Source organism: Nelumbo lutea, chromosome 3 (assembly GCF_056320005.1).
Source record: "Nelumbo lutea isolate HS-2025 chromosome 3, American lotus-T2T, whole genome shotgun sequence".
In the NCBI taxonomy this organism is placed as follows: domain Eukaryota; kingdom Viridiplantae; phylum Streptophyta; class Magnoliopsida; order Proteales; family Nelumbonaceae; genus Nelumbo; species Nelumbo lutea.
In genome coordinates, this window is record NC_142686.1 from 111,343,541 (window position 1) to 111,358,623 (window position 15,083).

Below are 15,083 nucleotides of genomic sequence, written 5' to 3' on the forward strand. Positions count from 1 at the left end.
TTGTAATTTACCCTTTTTCTAAATTAACAACACAACCCATTACAGTCAAAACACACACACACAAAAAAAAAAAAAAAAAAAACCATTACAATCAAAACACAAAGAACAAAAAATAAAACCACAAAAGAAGACCATTACCCTAGATGTAAAAGACGAAATACCTAAAAAACCTTCTTTGAGCAGAGCAACCACCTCTCTTGGAACTTCATGAATGGTGTCATAAACATGAAAGATCTCTTCATCAATACCTTTATTCACTGAGAATATGGACCATTATATAGCCTTCATTCTTGACTATTGTTTAAAGTGTATCATTAATTTTTTTCCTGGTAGGTTGGTGGCCCTGTCCCATTTGGATACATTATTATGGTAGTTTCAACACATTTACACGCAGAGATGTCTTTCTTTGGTTACAATCAGAAAGTCTTACACATTTCTCTTTAAATTGATAACTTTTTGTGGGCGGAGACAAGGTGCATGCTCAAAACCCTATGTTTTCAATCCAATTATTCACTTATCTGTTGGAATTCATCGCTTGACTGAATCAAGATCTTCAAAGTAAAGTGAGTAAATAAATTCACGATTGAACCGAAAAGGTTGTTTAAGGCACAGAAAAAAAAACGAATTTGATTTCATATCCCACAAAAGCTGAGCAATTCATTAGATTTATTTGTTATTTTTGTTCATTTTGATTTCCATTCTGTTACTCTTTCCTTCATTCTTTCTCCGCCTTATTCTTTTGTTTTATTTATTTATTTTTTGGCAGGTGATCTGTTGCAGTTTTTAGCTGAAAACAGTTTAGGCATTTATAAGCTCATTAAGGAGGGAAAGTAACTATTTATTTAATTTTAGATTCACTTGTTTATTTTGTCATCCAAGCTCAGTTTTGAAGGTGTAGAAATACAATTGTGCACAGTGCAAAACATTATATTTTGTATTAACGAAAATTGTAGATAAGTGCTAATTCTGCCCACGTCTACTCACAACAGATTACTTCCATAAATTGGAAACATCATCTCCCCTTGCATAATATTATGTAAGAGGATGAGATGTTCTTCATATGTAGCTGCAATGTTATGTGGGTAGACATGAACAGAGTTTGTGTGGCATGGTCTAATCTCACTTTGGTCCCCAAATTTCAAATCGTCCCAGTTTAATCCAAAAGCAATAATCAGAACAATGAAATAGTCCATGAACATAAAGTATGAAAGAAAGGCAAAGTAAAGAATATGATATTTAAGTGCACACACTAGAAAATGAGATTCGCTTCCCTCACGACAAACCCATACCCACACCGTTCCAACCGTCTTTTACAACCTACATTGAGAATATCTCTCCACGAAATAGCACATAAGCTGCTTGAACGGGCTTTGCGGCTATAAAACATCCATCCCATTTAGATACGTATACTGTGTATTTATTTTTAAATCGAACAATAAAACCCGAAGGAAGGATGAAAGTACCCACAACAATGAAAAAGAAGATTTTCAATCTGGCCCACCAAAGTACAGACTAGCCCAAATTCTGAATGAGAAGATTTTCAATCAAGTGCTCCTAAGCCCAGCCCAAGTGTGTTGGTTTTAGCATGGGCTGAGCTTGGTTTGACAAACTTGGGCTTTGATGAGGGATTCATTGAAATTGATTAATTGAAGGACATTTTTGTTCGTTAAAGATATTATGAAGGGATAGGTAATTTTCCCTTTAGGCTCAGTTTGGAAGAAGTATGTAAAGTGCAAAAACCTATATTATTTTGTATGTATTTACACTGCACATATTTGTATTTGTACTCTTTACAAACTAAGCATTATCATATGTATTATAATATTTATTTATTATTTTATAAATTTTATATTTATATCTAATATATTATTAAATAGTGTTTGTATCAAGGCATAAAATCAAATAATGTAGATGGAGAGACCCAAATCAAAGTGCTTTTACCAGAGTATCACCATATCTTTCTACAGCTATACATATTATGCTCGGATTGACAACTGCCCACTGACTGTTCATGTTGGATTACTTTCTTTCTCCTTCTAGCAGCATCTAGGGGTGCCAATGGACCAGATTTGAGTTGAATTCTGTCAAAACCAAAATCAATTTGAACAGATTGGAGGACCAATATGATATTGAGTTAGACCACTCCAGATTCAATGGTCCAAAATATTTATTAGATTGGACCAGACTTGGTCCATCTGTAATGGATTTATACTGGATTAGGTTAGATTGAACCAATACTCAGTCCATTGATAGATGATAAGATTATGTGTATCAATGGATCAGGTTTGGGTTGGACCCAATCTAAATTTAAACCAATTCAAACAGACTGGATGGTCCAGACATTGAATTGGATCAATCCAGAATGGCACAAAGTCAGATTGGATTGGACCTGTTCCATCTGTAATGGGATTCAATTGTACCAATATTCCGTCCATTGACAGCCATAGACCCAGCTGCCCAAAACTTGGTGTTGGTGTGCTTTGGGAGTGCTAGCCAGCTCTCAGTCAGAAGAAACGTTTCATCACCAAACCAACCACTCAGCCGTAAAGCATGTCGTTTCCGGTCCTCTTCGGGTCACCGTCAGGCTGATATCTGGGGCCTACGTCAACGGAGTTGATGTGGCAAATAAAGATTGGCTCAGTGGTACAAGTAGAGCTTGTAGGTGACTTGACTAAAGGTCAGGCATGTCTGTGTGGTATGAAAACAAAATGACAGCTGACACCATCCGTAAGTACTGTATTGGGCCTGACGGCATCACCAATGAGGAATGCAAGTACGTAAGTGCATAGATTTAGGATGGATTTATTGGTCCACTAACACTAGCCGGTAGATGCTATTCAACTAATAGTAAATCTACATAGATGTTACATCTCAACAACTGTTTTATGGATCCGTATATGCTTTTAAAAAATAATTAAAATAAAAATAGACAAAAATCATTGAATGGATATAACAAATTGACGGTTTGACCACTTAGGTCAGTGGGTCACGGACTAAATCAAGAGTTTTTGGCCAATGATGGAGTTAAAGATATAAGAAAACCAATTGCCTAGATGGTTACTGGATCGAACGGTCTGACCGAATAAATTAACAGTAGCTCGAAAACACTGCATGTTTCTACTGATGCCTAGATGCTTGGGAATGACAACAACCCCAAAATTAATAGATGGTTACTGGGCCGAACGGTCTGACCGAATAAATTTACAGTAGCTCGAAACCAATTGCCTAGATGCTTAGGAATGACAACAACCCCAAAATTAATACCAAATATATTGTAACGTTGCTATTGTCCCTGTCTCCCAAAATATCTGACCAAACAAGGCTGGTCATTCATCAATAATCATCATTAGTATAATGGATCAGAGAACAAATCAGACTCAAAATATCTATAGCTCAATTAGTTTTGTTGTTGTTGTTTACTAACAATATCATCCCAAAACAAGGAGAGCAATTAGATATAAAACAAACACAATACACACCTGAGAAGTGAGAAAGTGGTTTCCTCGCCTACACCTAATCAAGGTGGAGCTTCATTAATGTAGTAAAAGTGAAATAACACACTGTTAATCTGCAATGCTATTCCAATCTATAGAGCTTCGGTTCCCTGATGAATGGTCGAGACACACGAGAATCTTTCCAACCTTATCTCCAATTAGAAAAGAGAAGAAAAGAAAGAGAGAATGGAAAACAAGTTCCACCGACATTTGATGGGTACATTCTGATTCCAGACCTTCACATTTTTCTTATTATTTTTCAGGTACAAAAGAGAGAGATAATGTGCCACCCGGTGGTCTGTGGAGTAGAAGTATCACCACTTCTTCACAGGCCTTATTCTAGACCTCTCTACATCAACATTTTGTTGTACAGCCCTCCTTTGAACAATTTGACAATGCCAAATTGCCAATCAAGCTAGGATGATTTGGTTTGCATCGCTACTCCAACTAAAATTAGGGCTATAAATAAGTCGGATCAGATCCGATTCGAATCTATTACCGTTAAGAGGTGTATTCGGATATCCTCTTGATTTTAATAAATCGGATCAGATGGAAAAAACTGATCTGTTAATTTGATGGATCGAATTCAGATATTGGCTCATCCAATCCGTTGTGACCCGATTCGATTTGTTAATTATGAAATATTATATATGTATATTCTATATATTTTAATATATTATTATATTATATAAATAATGTAATATATCATTTATATTATATATTCTAAATATAATTTTAATCGAATAGGATATCCGATAATACATTTGAATTCGAATTCAAATCATGCTTTTGAAATTCCAATGGATCCTTATGGGATTCGGATCAGTCGGGTTTTCTTAATGGATCGGATTAGATATGCCTTTACCGAATGCGATCTAATCCGATTGCAGGCCTAACCAAAATCATACAAATTCACATTGGCTCCCCACATGCAACCCAATGACCCAATCCAACCATGCATTGGGAACATCTTCCCAAACTTGGAGATTGAATTAGAACATCTATTGTACTTGATGTCATAATTCATAGAAAGATGTTTCCAATGCACAGTTGCAATGTACTGTGAGGTTGGTGTGATGAACACTCCGTAACGACTGAGAAGCAAATCTGAATTCTCGAATTTGTCATGGGGAGATATTCCTAATGTATGGGTGGATTGGGCTGTGTGTGGGGTGTGTTCTGTGAAGAGCCCGTTTGTTCTCAAATTATACTTGGCAGTCAACACTGCAGCAATATCAGAGGCAGCTAATTACAGTGTTTGGGACTAAAATCCACAGAGAATGCATTAGGAAGGGGAAAAAAATTAAATGTGTCTCTTGCCCCATAGACTGGATTTTTGTTTTCGTTCTTTTTCTTTTCTTTTCTTTTCTTTTCCATAAAAAGAAAATGAGGGCAAAGATAACGAAAGGAGTTCAGATTTCATCCTCACAGAATGGTCCTCACAGCATATTGCAGCTGCACATTGGAAACATCTCCTGTACTTGTATGTTTTCATTGATGGATGTTCCCAATACATGGCACGGGTGTGCATGCCAGAGGAGGAAATCTAAATTCTAATTAAAGGAGGTAGAATGAAAGTCACCGGAAACCATAGGCTGTGTTTGGTTGAAGTGCAATTTTATTTGCACTAGTAACAAATTTTGGTTTAATTTTGTTTTAGATTTTATTTATGCTACTTTGGGTCTTGTTATATTTCATTTGTATTATAACCAAATAAAATAAGGTAAAATTTGAAAAAAAAATATCACCATTTGCAGCTGTATCATTTACACTATCATTGTACAAATAAATTTGCACTGCAACTTTTTTTTTCGGCACTGCAATTTTTAGTACAATGTCGCTTTAGTCCATCTATTAATCACAGCCTTGGCCAGACCTTGACGTCAATTCATAGTTCATCTAAAATTCAAGGTGGGATTACAAAGGCAGTAACATCAAGGCCGTGATTTCACGGGACCCAAACCATGTCATGGCAAAAGTGGTGTGGAAAATCACAAGGCTCTAACAATTTGAAAGCTTATCTGGATACACAAACACTAAATTAGATGAACTAATAGAAAAGGGGAACAAAAAAAGGAATGGTGGTCAGGTCAGCCATGTTGGATGACTGGTCCCCACACCTTCAGATAATACTCGTGTAGCTTCTAGCTGTAAAGTATGGGGGGCTCCGACCACCTCATCACCTTGTTTTCGGGCTTCATGTGTTTATATATGCACAGCAGGCGCAGGGCGCATGCTTGGAGTTTTGATATAGAAGAAGCCATGTTTATCTGCTTGACTTAAGCAGATGTTTTTTTTTGATGTGTTAAATTCAAGGTTCAAAATATGGCCACCATATGTTGGCCCATATTGGCCGATACGCATCGCATTGGAGCCTTCTGAAGTGTTCCGGTGGGCAAGTGAGAACGGCCCCTTTAAGCCAGATTCGAAAAAAATAAAATAAAACAACAGTACCGATACAGATAGTTTGAACGTTTGATTGAATTGTCTGGACTGCGCAGCTAAGCTGGTTGTCTGTTATGTGGTGGTAAGCAGCTTTTAGTTAGAAGAATATTAGAGGGGAGGAACCATGGATGGTGTGTTGTGTTGTGTAACATGGAGGACAAGAAGCAGTTGGAAAGAAATGGTAATTGGGTGGATATATAAATCTCCGACCATCAAATCGGGTTAGAGTGGGATGTCTGTTTTTGGGCCATCAAAGAGAGGCATTACGGGACCCATATTGTGTTTGATGGGGTTCAGTGGTTTCCATGTGCTACCCCCCATGGCCATGACCCACGAGAGATGGCACCGTCCACATACAGGTTGTACCTTCTCAATGTACACTAGCTTCAATTATGAGAAATAGAATATTCTTGTAGCCCAACCTCCATGGCATCATTCTCAATGCAACTTACTGCCATTCTTAATTTATCTTTGTTGGCATATGCGAATGTGATGCACTTATAACGTCGAGATAGTAGTGGCTGTCCGGACTTCCGGAGTGGATGAAATCTATGCTGCCGCCTGCCGGTGCCGGAAGGATATTATACCGAAAAGCTTTTGGCAAATACCACCTGATTGTCAATTTGATGATTGCCGTTGATTGGTTACAACTTCTTCTGATTTCATATATTAAAAGTTGGTAAGGGAAATCAGTTCTAAGAAGTTTAGGGGCAGGTAGAAAGTAGAAAGGACTCGCAACCTAGTTGCCCTTGCCCCCGAAAAAGTATGTCTCCCGGGGTTGGGGTCGAGCAAGTTCTAGATAGATCTTTCCCTCTTCTCCAAACCTTTTAGGCTGCTAACATATATCGATGAAGTTGTACACCAATTGGTTTGAAGTTATGGACTTTTGTAAATGAAAAGTGAGATTACTGATATAAATATTTACATAGAAATGTTTAATTAACACATCCATATTTACATTTACATTGCAAACAAACGCAACCTTACCAAACGAGCCCCAAAGAAGCTGATGCCCAATGAAATAGCAATTAGAAATTTAGAATAACTGCCATTGAAATAGAAAGCTGTCAAGCTCGGAACTATAATAGTGTTGAGCGTATGCCTGTACGGTTCCCCACCAATATTTATAATTTATAACATCAGCGAAAGAATCTACTACCGACAACAAGGCCTAATTCAGTGATGTCCAATGCACTCTTTTTTATTAAATAACAGAGAAAAGAAATAGAAACCAGTTAAAAACCGGTAAAAAAAAAGCCAACCAAATTGAACAAGCAAAGATTCCCTACGATAGAAAGAGTATAAGCTTTTGTATATTTTTCATGGCTGCACAAACCGGACAAAGGGGTTAAGAACAACCTCAATGGCTGAATGGAAACAATACAAACGACCAAATCTAGAGAGAGAGAGAGAGAGAGGGAGGAAGGAATCAGTCCCCCGTCCCCTCGGGCTCGGGCCCCTACTCTTTTTCATTCTTTGCTTTGGATGCTTTTGTAAGGAACAATGACACCTAGGTCCCTCCATGTCCGTCGTGCCAGTGACTAGTGATAAGTTGGTGGTAATGACTAATGACACCTATTGCTACTCAGTTTGATAAATGAAAAAACAAAAGAAAAAAAGATTATCGTCCAAACACAAAGGAGGCAACGATGAGGAGAGAGTTCGTTCGTAAGTCTCCCGCCGTTCACACCGAACCACTTTCTCCCCTTCCCCATCAGAAATCAGCCATCATCTTCCCCAGTCATAACATCTTTGTATTTGTATTTGCATTCTACGTATTTGTAATCTCTTAAATATTATTTTTTCGGACCGACTGACATCACCCTAAATTTATTGGCGACTGCATGTGCTTTTAAAAGCACGGTTCCTGGACCAATGCAAGTGGATTTCCTGATTTCGTGTATGGAAGCTTTCGTGACTTTTCTGAATTCAAATATATGCATTTGTTAGAAACTCTATCACGCAATATTGCGCTGCGCCTGCACGACTCTCTAAAGTCCAATCATTAAAAAATTTGAATATCTTTTATTTATTTATTTATTTTTTTAAGAGGCATGAATAATAGAATAGAATACAAATGCCCGAGAATGTATATGAAGGGAAAAGAAAGGCATATAAAAAAAATATATATATCAAGAAATATAATAACGTAACAAAAGAAAAAAAAAAGGGGTAGAAGTAGAAATAAAACAAATGCGAACGCAGGAAAATTGAAATAAAAAAACTGCAAGAATTTACCGGCAACCCAAGGTCAGGGTGAAGGTCCATATAGGTCGTATGGGGCCCAGAGAGCGTCGAGAGGGCACGGCTGTTTTGAGTCAAGCCGGAGCCACGGCTTGCCGCTGCCGCTCCAGTGCAGCAGGCTGACGGGACCCGGGTGAAGATCACGGCAACTGCCTTTCACGTTATCCCCTCCGAGGCCATGTTGGTTCCATCTGTGCTCGATCGGCGCCACGTGTCCAGCGAATACAAGCAGGAACGGCGGCAGTGATCCTAGCTCGTAAATTCGGCCATTCTTCTGGATCTCCATCCACCGTTCTATCCTCTTTGTGTGCCCAAACCTCCTCCACTTCGCTAGATCCATCACCATTACTCCCGTGTTGAAGTAACAGGGTTTCCTGCCCGTGAACGTGCTGGAAAACCGCCTGTCCGACCAAAAACTCTCCCTGAAGTACTTGGTGAAGTTGGCGTGGCAGTACTCCGGCGCCCCTACTGTTCTAGGCCCGAGGCTGGTCGTCCATAGTTTCGAAACATCGTCTACCACCACGAGATCAGAATCCAAATATATAACCCGGCGAACGCAGGGCTCGAGAATGTCCGCGAGATAATTCCTGGCGTAATTCAACGGCTGCTCCAGAGCTTGCCTCACCGAAGTGGAGATCAGGTTCCTAACAATCCCCGGATTGAAGAAATAAACTTTGAATTTCAACTGCGGGAACGTAGAACGAACTAGGGTTTCGAGATTGGTCTCCGACTCCGACACGAGAAAATGGAAGAAAATGTTCTCGGGACAGAGCGAATGCTGCAGGATAGAGTGAACGGCGGCGATGGAGCCGCGGAGGTACTCAATGTCGAGAGTCATGGCGATGTGGACGAGAGAGGGATCACATACCGTGGTTTCGCCGGAGCCTTTTCTGTCGGTGGAGCCGCATTCTTCAGCATTGCGAAATGCGGAGGCCTTTCTGAAGGAAAACCGATTGAGCGAATCAACGGTGGGGACCTGGCTGGGAAACCGGAGAGAGCCGTCGAAATGAGAGGATCTAATGGCTTCTGCAGGGGGGAAAGATTGGAGAGAGGGAGACAATACGATCATAACCATTGCGGCAGAGAAGAAACCCGACAGTCTCATGATCCATAGCATCTTCACTGGGTAGTCACCGGTCCTCCTCTTCTTCTTCTTCGATTTGAAGTCGAAGCGATTGGCGAACCGAGAGGATTGATACAAGACAAGGAACGCAAGGGTTCCTTTTAGGTCTGCCAGCCTGAGCCTGAAAAAGAGAGATGAGAGACAGACTCGAATCACTATACTCTACTTCAGAAATCGGACTCCGTGCAGACGAAGCAAACTTCGAGAGGGAAAGGCGGGTGAAAGGTAAAGGGGAGAGAATCCATGAAGGCGTAAGCGAAGGCCTAGGTCTACTCTGCGCCAACGTGCGCTGCAGTTTGTCCTCGCCTTCTCTCTCTCTCTCTCTCTATCTATCTCTCTCCGTGCTTCCACTCTCTCCACTCTCCTTCTGTCTGTTCTCTATCTCTCTCCCTCCCAGTTGGAGAAAGCTGAAGAAGCAGCAGCAGCGGCCAAGCATACGACTCTCTTTTCCAGCTAACAGCTTTGCCTTTTCCACCATAGGACTCCACCCCGCCCGAGCATAATAATAATCATAATAATAATAAGAAGAAGAAATATGATGACGATGATATATACAAATGAAAATGATAAGAAGTGAAATAGAGACGTAATAAATTAGGCACGGAAATACACCTCAAAGCATATCACTAAACGCCAGCGTTTTGTAAAAGAGCCAGCTGTGATTGTCTTCTCTGAGAATTGAATGACAACTGGGTCCTATTACATGAACTGACAACATTGCCCATCACACGACGACGACGGTAATATGAGTATAAACGCCGAAATGATGAAGAGAGAGAAATCACTTCCAGTCCATACGCAATAAAAGCTTTAAATACTGAAAATCACTGAGGATTTATGTTTTGCCAAAATTAGCGAATATGTACAAAGATATTCCATTTCCAGAGTTTTGTGAGATTAGAAAGTGAGGGAGACTGACTGGACGGCCCTCAACCTCAAGGATAAAAGTGAGATTTAAGTTCCCAAGTCCCAACTCTTGACTCTCCACGGAGAGCCCAAGAAAAACCAATTTCGTTCCCGCGCACAAACCCAGTCCCCAGTCCCCACCATTTCATACAAATTGTTGCTACTCTCAGTACCCCTTACGAACGCACTCTTCACCGCAGATCAAGGATATTCTGCGTAAACGTATAGCTTGCAGTAACCACGCTCACGATTCACGAATCACAGTGTCGGGGCTACGGGGACAACACAACGAGCTTTCGAGGAGAAGTTGGCCATTCAATGGTATGTAGTGCAGTGTGTGGGGAAAGGACCTTTAAGCAAGGACGGTCGCACGGCACTAAACGTCAGAAGTTGGTCTAATTGTAATTGGATAGTGAGATAAATGAAGGGAATCACACCACACGAGGGGAGAATGAGTGCACGTGGCAACAATCGAAGTCCTCCACCGAATCATGTTATTTCCAACCTCCACGTCTCCTGATCAGAGATGTTTGTACACAGGCAACCATCTCGCCGTCGCCGACAGTTGAGACTTGGGACTTGAGCGGCGAGAGAATGGTAATAAAACTTGGGCAACCGTATAACTCGGTCGGCGGGATTATATTACGAATCCGTATAGGATGGAAGAAGAAGATGAGATGATGATCAGTATACGCCAGCCTGGTTTCCACAAGCTTTTTGGGCCCTTTTGGGCTCTGGGCTTTTTTGGGCTTTGAGAAAAACCTGAAAAGCGATTCTCTCCGTAATCTGACGGTGTCCCTTGGTGGGGGCTTGCCGTCAGTGGACAGTGCCTTGGTCTTCGAGCCTTTATTTACTTCTCTGAAAAACAAATGATCATTATTATTACCCGTTGGTGGTCACGAAACAAAATCTATTTCTCCACCTGACCAACAGGACTCATGTCAATTGTCAATGGGTCGGATCTAGCAATTAAGTCGAACCGATCGAACCAATATGTGGTTGGTTTCGGTTTTTGTCCGTTCCGACTTCCGAATCGATTCAGTTCTTGAACCGATTATTTTATCAAATATATAATATTTTTATACTTTTTAGTTTAAAATGATATATTTAATAGATAATAAATAAGATGATATTAGTTAAATTATTTAATTTATTAACCTATAAATAATTTAATATTTATTTATCATTATCATCAAAGTTTAAATTTTAAGTTATTAACTAAATATACAAATAAAGCTTTCATTATAATTGAATCTCCCGGATTTGGGGCCGGACCCCATAAACCTGATTATTAACTGAAACGATCTAAAATCTGAGATTTTGTCCCATATATTAATTGGTTCAGAACTGATTTTACCCAAACAACACCTTTTGTTTCATTTTCTTTTTCTGTTTAGAGAGAGAAGGCACGCCACACACATAACATAATGTAGAAGTGCATCAATAAATCAGGAGGGAAAGTACAAGGATGTAAGTGTAGAAGACATTTATTATAGCACATATATGATGTATGTGAGGGGCTCGACTCTGGATGAAGATGTTTGAGTGTATCACATTGCCGGGGTGGGTTTGGATTAGAACTAATTTGGATAAATTGGACAGTCCAAAACGTTGAATTAAACTGGTCCAAAATGGTCAAACTATTGAATGGATTGGATTGGACCTAATCCATCCTTAATGAGTTCATATTGAACAAAATCGGGTCCAACTGGCACCACTACCTACTAAAGGGTATAATTAGTTCTTCACTGTGTGTTTGAATAAGGCTGTAAGCTCAACCGAGATGCATCTTGTATGACACACACCCAAGCAAAAAAACAAGAAAAAATGGAGAAAGTTTAGTCAAAGTCAGTGTTAAGTAGAAAGGAGACGAGAACAAAGAGAAAGGGCGTAAAAAAGTTTCCTTGATTTGCACGTTTAGGCATTCAACATCTATCTTTTGCTCCACACAAGCTTATACTTATACTTACACTTTGCATATGTTTACAAAAGAAAAACAGGATTAGCAGGTCGCTCATGTTCTCATTTCTCTTTTATAAAAATGGAATCATCTACTTTAGGATAATCTTAAATCACAGAATTGGATGCTCTGAGTCCCTTGGAGATGGGTTTAGGTAGAGGAGAAGTTGATTTAAGGTGATTCACTTTTTTCATCTTTTTCAATTGTTTTCTTTTTGTTTTTAATTTGGCTTTAAGAGAGAATAAGGGGGCCCGAAAGACTGAAAGTTTAATTAGGCCAGTTGGATGTATATGTATGATATAAGTAACGTAACAAGTAATAACAATAAGTGACAAAGGCGTATAAAGATGGGTCCACCCTTTTTGGAACATTACTTTACTTATATTAGTCTTTATAAATCTGGGTTGGCCTTTTTGTTCCAACTCTTAAAAGCTTTTTAAACAGCTAGGGGGGTCATGCTAGCTCGGTTCCGAAGGAAAAAAATAAATAAATAAATAAAGAACTGGGTCCAACTCCGGTACTCCATCGATGATACCATGACTGCGCCAAAAAAACGAAAAGAAGAAAAAAAAAAAAGCATGGATGCCTCAAAATGATGCTAGGGATCAATAAGCAAAATTGAAACAACATGGTCATGCCAATCGACTTGTACTTTTTTAAATTTCCTATAGGTATACTGTACAATGGGCTGACTGCCAATTTAGTATCCAAACCTTAAAACGCGATAATTTAGTATTTGGATTTTTATTTTGCAACAATCTAGTACTTACAATTAATGGACCATCAACTATATATATCACGTGACCTCATTTGTAATTTAAGACTTTTCAAAATAACAGAATTACCCTTAGATACCCTTCATCATCTTCTTTCTCAAGAAAATGAAACAGAGCCTAAGCTCTCTCTACTCAATTAAGGGACAGCTTGGATGTACTACCAGTATCACCCTCCATCCCACTGTGATGATGGAAAGAACCACCACCAGCTCCCCGGTCACCCTCACAATGTTACCGCTGATGGCAGCAGCGGGAAGTGAGTGAGTCGCTGACTGTCGGTAGTATCCAGACTCCCAGTCTGAAACCAAGAAAAGAGGACGACAAAGATATCATCTTGTTGAAGAGTGAGATGGAAATAGATACAGTGACGTCGTTGACATCCCTAAAGACTCTAGCTAGCTCAACATCGACATCCGATAAGGAAGTAGCCAGTGGGAGCACCGAAGACCTCATCCTCCTCCCGATGCATCGGATGACAGATACAAGTTTGAACATCTCCTTCTCTATCCTCTTACGAGCCTTGATGTAAAGCACGATACTGGATTCATCTCTCCTTCTAACAGCCACCTGCACTGCCAAGTGTTGCTCCTTGAGAGCCATGAGAGCGGCTCAGAAGATGCTATAGGAGTCGACGAAGTAGAGGAAATCTTTGAGGAGCTTGTCGAGCCAATCAAGTCGTTGGCGGAGTGAGTCCTGAGTGTGAGAGAGCTGGAGGAGATCATCGAGAGAGTTGTGGATGCTTTGGAGGCAATTCAAGCTGCCAGAGAGGGGATGGGGATTGGATGATACCCAGGTTTTGAGCTCATCAATGGCATCTTTGAGTTGGGAGATGAGGGGGTGGTGTGATCTACAGGGGAAATTGGTGGATTTGATGTGGTAGGATTGGGAGCTAAGAAGGAAAGAGTACAATGGAATCTACTCCCATATCTTCCTTCTTCTTCTTCTTCTTCTTCTTGTGACATGGATGTATATTTATCTTCTGACTTGCATTTGTTTGGTCCATCGGGGAGTTTATATAGGGAGAGGGAAGAGAGAGTGAGGAAAGGTGAGATGATGAATAGGTGACACTATCAATCTGATTTTACCGAGGGGTTAATAAAGAAAATTAAAGGACACTTGAAGGGCAATTTTGTCTTTTTGCATGCCACTTAACAGCTGGTTAACGGCGGGTACTAGATCGTTGCAAAATGAAAATTCAGGTACTAGACTGTTGCATTTTAAAGTTTGGATACTAAATTGGTACTCGGCCTAAAGTACACGGTACCTATCAGAAATTTTCCCTAAAATTATATTAAAAAACCACAAAATAACAAAAAATACAGGGAGAGACATAACCCGCCTTGTAGGGTTGTCAATGGGTCAGGTCCGACTCGATAGGTCTGGATTGATTGAATAGGTTTTGGTCTACAATTTGTCCCGATGGGTCGATTTCGATTCCTAACAGATTGTCCCAATTATTATCAGTTCGGAACTTCTCCATTAGAAAGGCAAAATCGAAACTGGAGTTTTCTTTTCCATTCTAAAGTTAGGAAAGGGAGTTGCAGTTTAGACAACCTAATCTTCTCTTTCACTGTTTGTCTGTCTCTCATCTTTCACCATCAGTAAATTCTCTCTTATTAGTCTCTTCTCTATTGCCGTCATTCTCCTATTGAACTTGGCTTTTGGGATTAAGCCAATAAGGGTTTTGTTTGGAATCAATCTCCATTATTGTTGAACTTGGTTGGTATTAAGCCAGGAGAAGAGAAGAAGAAGAAGATGATGATGATGAAGAGAACAGTCAAACTTGATAGACTAAACCCTATCAGTCGACCCTTAATATGGATTAGCCTAGTAGTACAAAGACTAAACTGCCCCCACTTAAGTATGGGACAGGAAGTGTCTATTAAAACTACCACATAAGCACATAACTTAATAGAAATAAAATGACTAATCTACCCTTATTCGGCTAGCTCTAACACTCCCCCTCAAGCTGGAGAATATATGTCATATAATCCCAGCTTGTTACATATATAGTTTAATCTCCCTAAGCTTAAGCATTTTGTAAACAAATATGTCCATTGATCACCAAAGCCCACATGTTCTGTGGAGTGCAACTTGATTGTCACAGTACAATTTCATAGGTCTACCCATGGAGA

General features: G+C 39.8%; 1 pseudogene across 1 annotated transcript; it reads right to left on the reverse strand.

The window, feature by feature from the left end:
* Window positions 1-8,033: 8,033 nt before the first annotated feature.
* On the reverse strand, window positions 8,034-9,927 carry LOC148867643 (putative galacturonosyltransferase-like 7 pseudogene; annotated as a pseudogene). Its single transcript, XR_016110101.1, has one exon. The product of XR_016110101.1 is annotated as a putative galacturonosyltransferase-like 7 pseudogene (transcript).
* Between the last annotated feature and the right edge of the window lie 5,156 nt (window positions 9,928-15,083).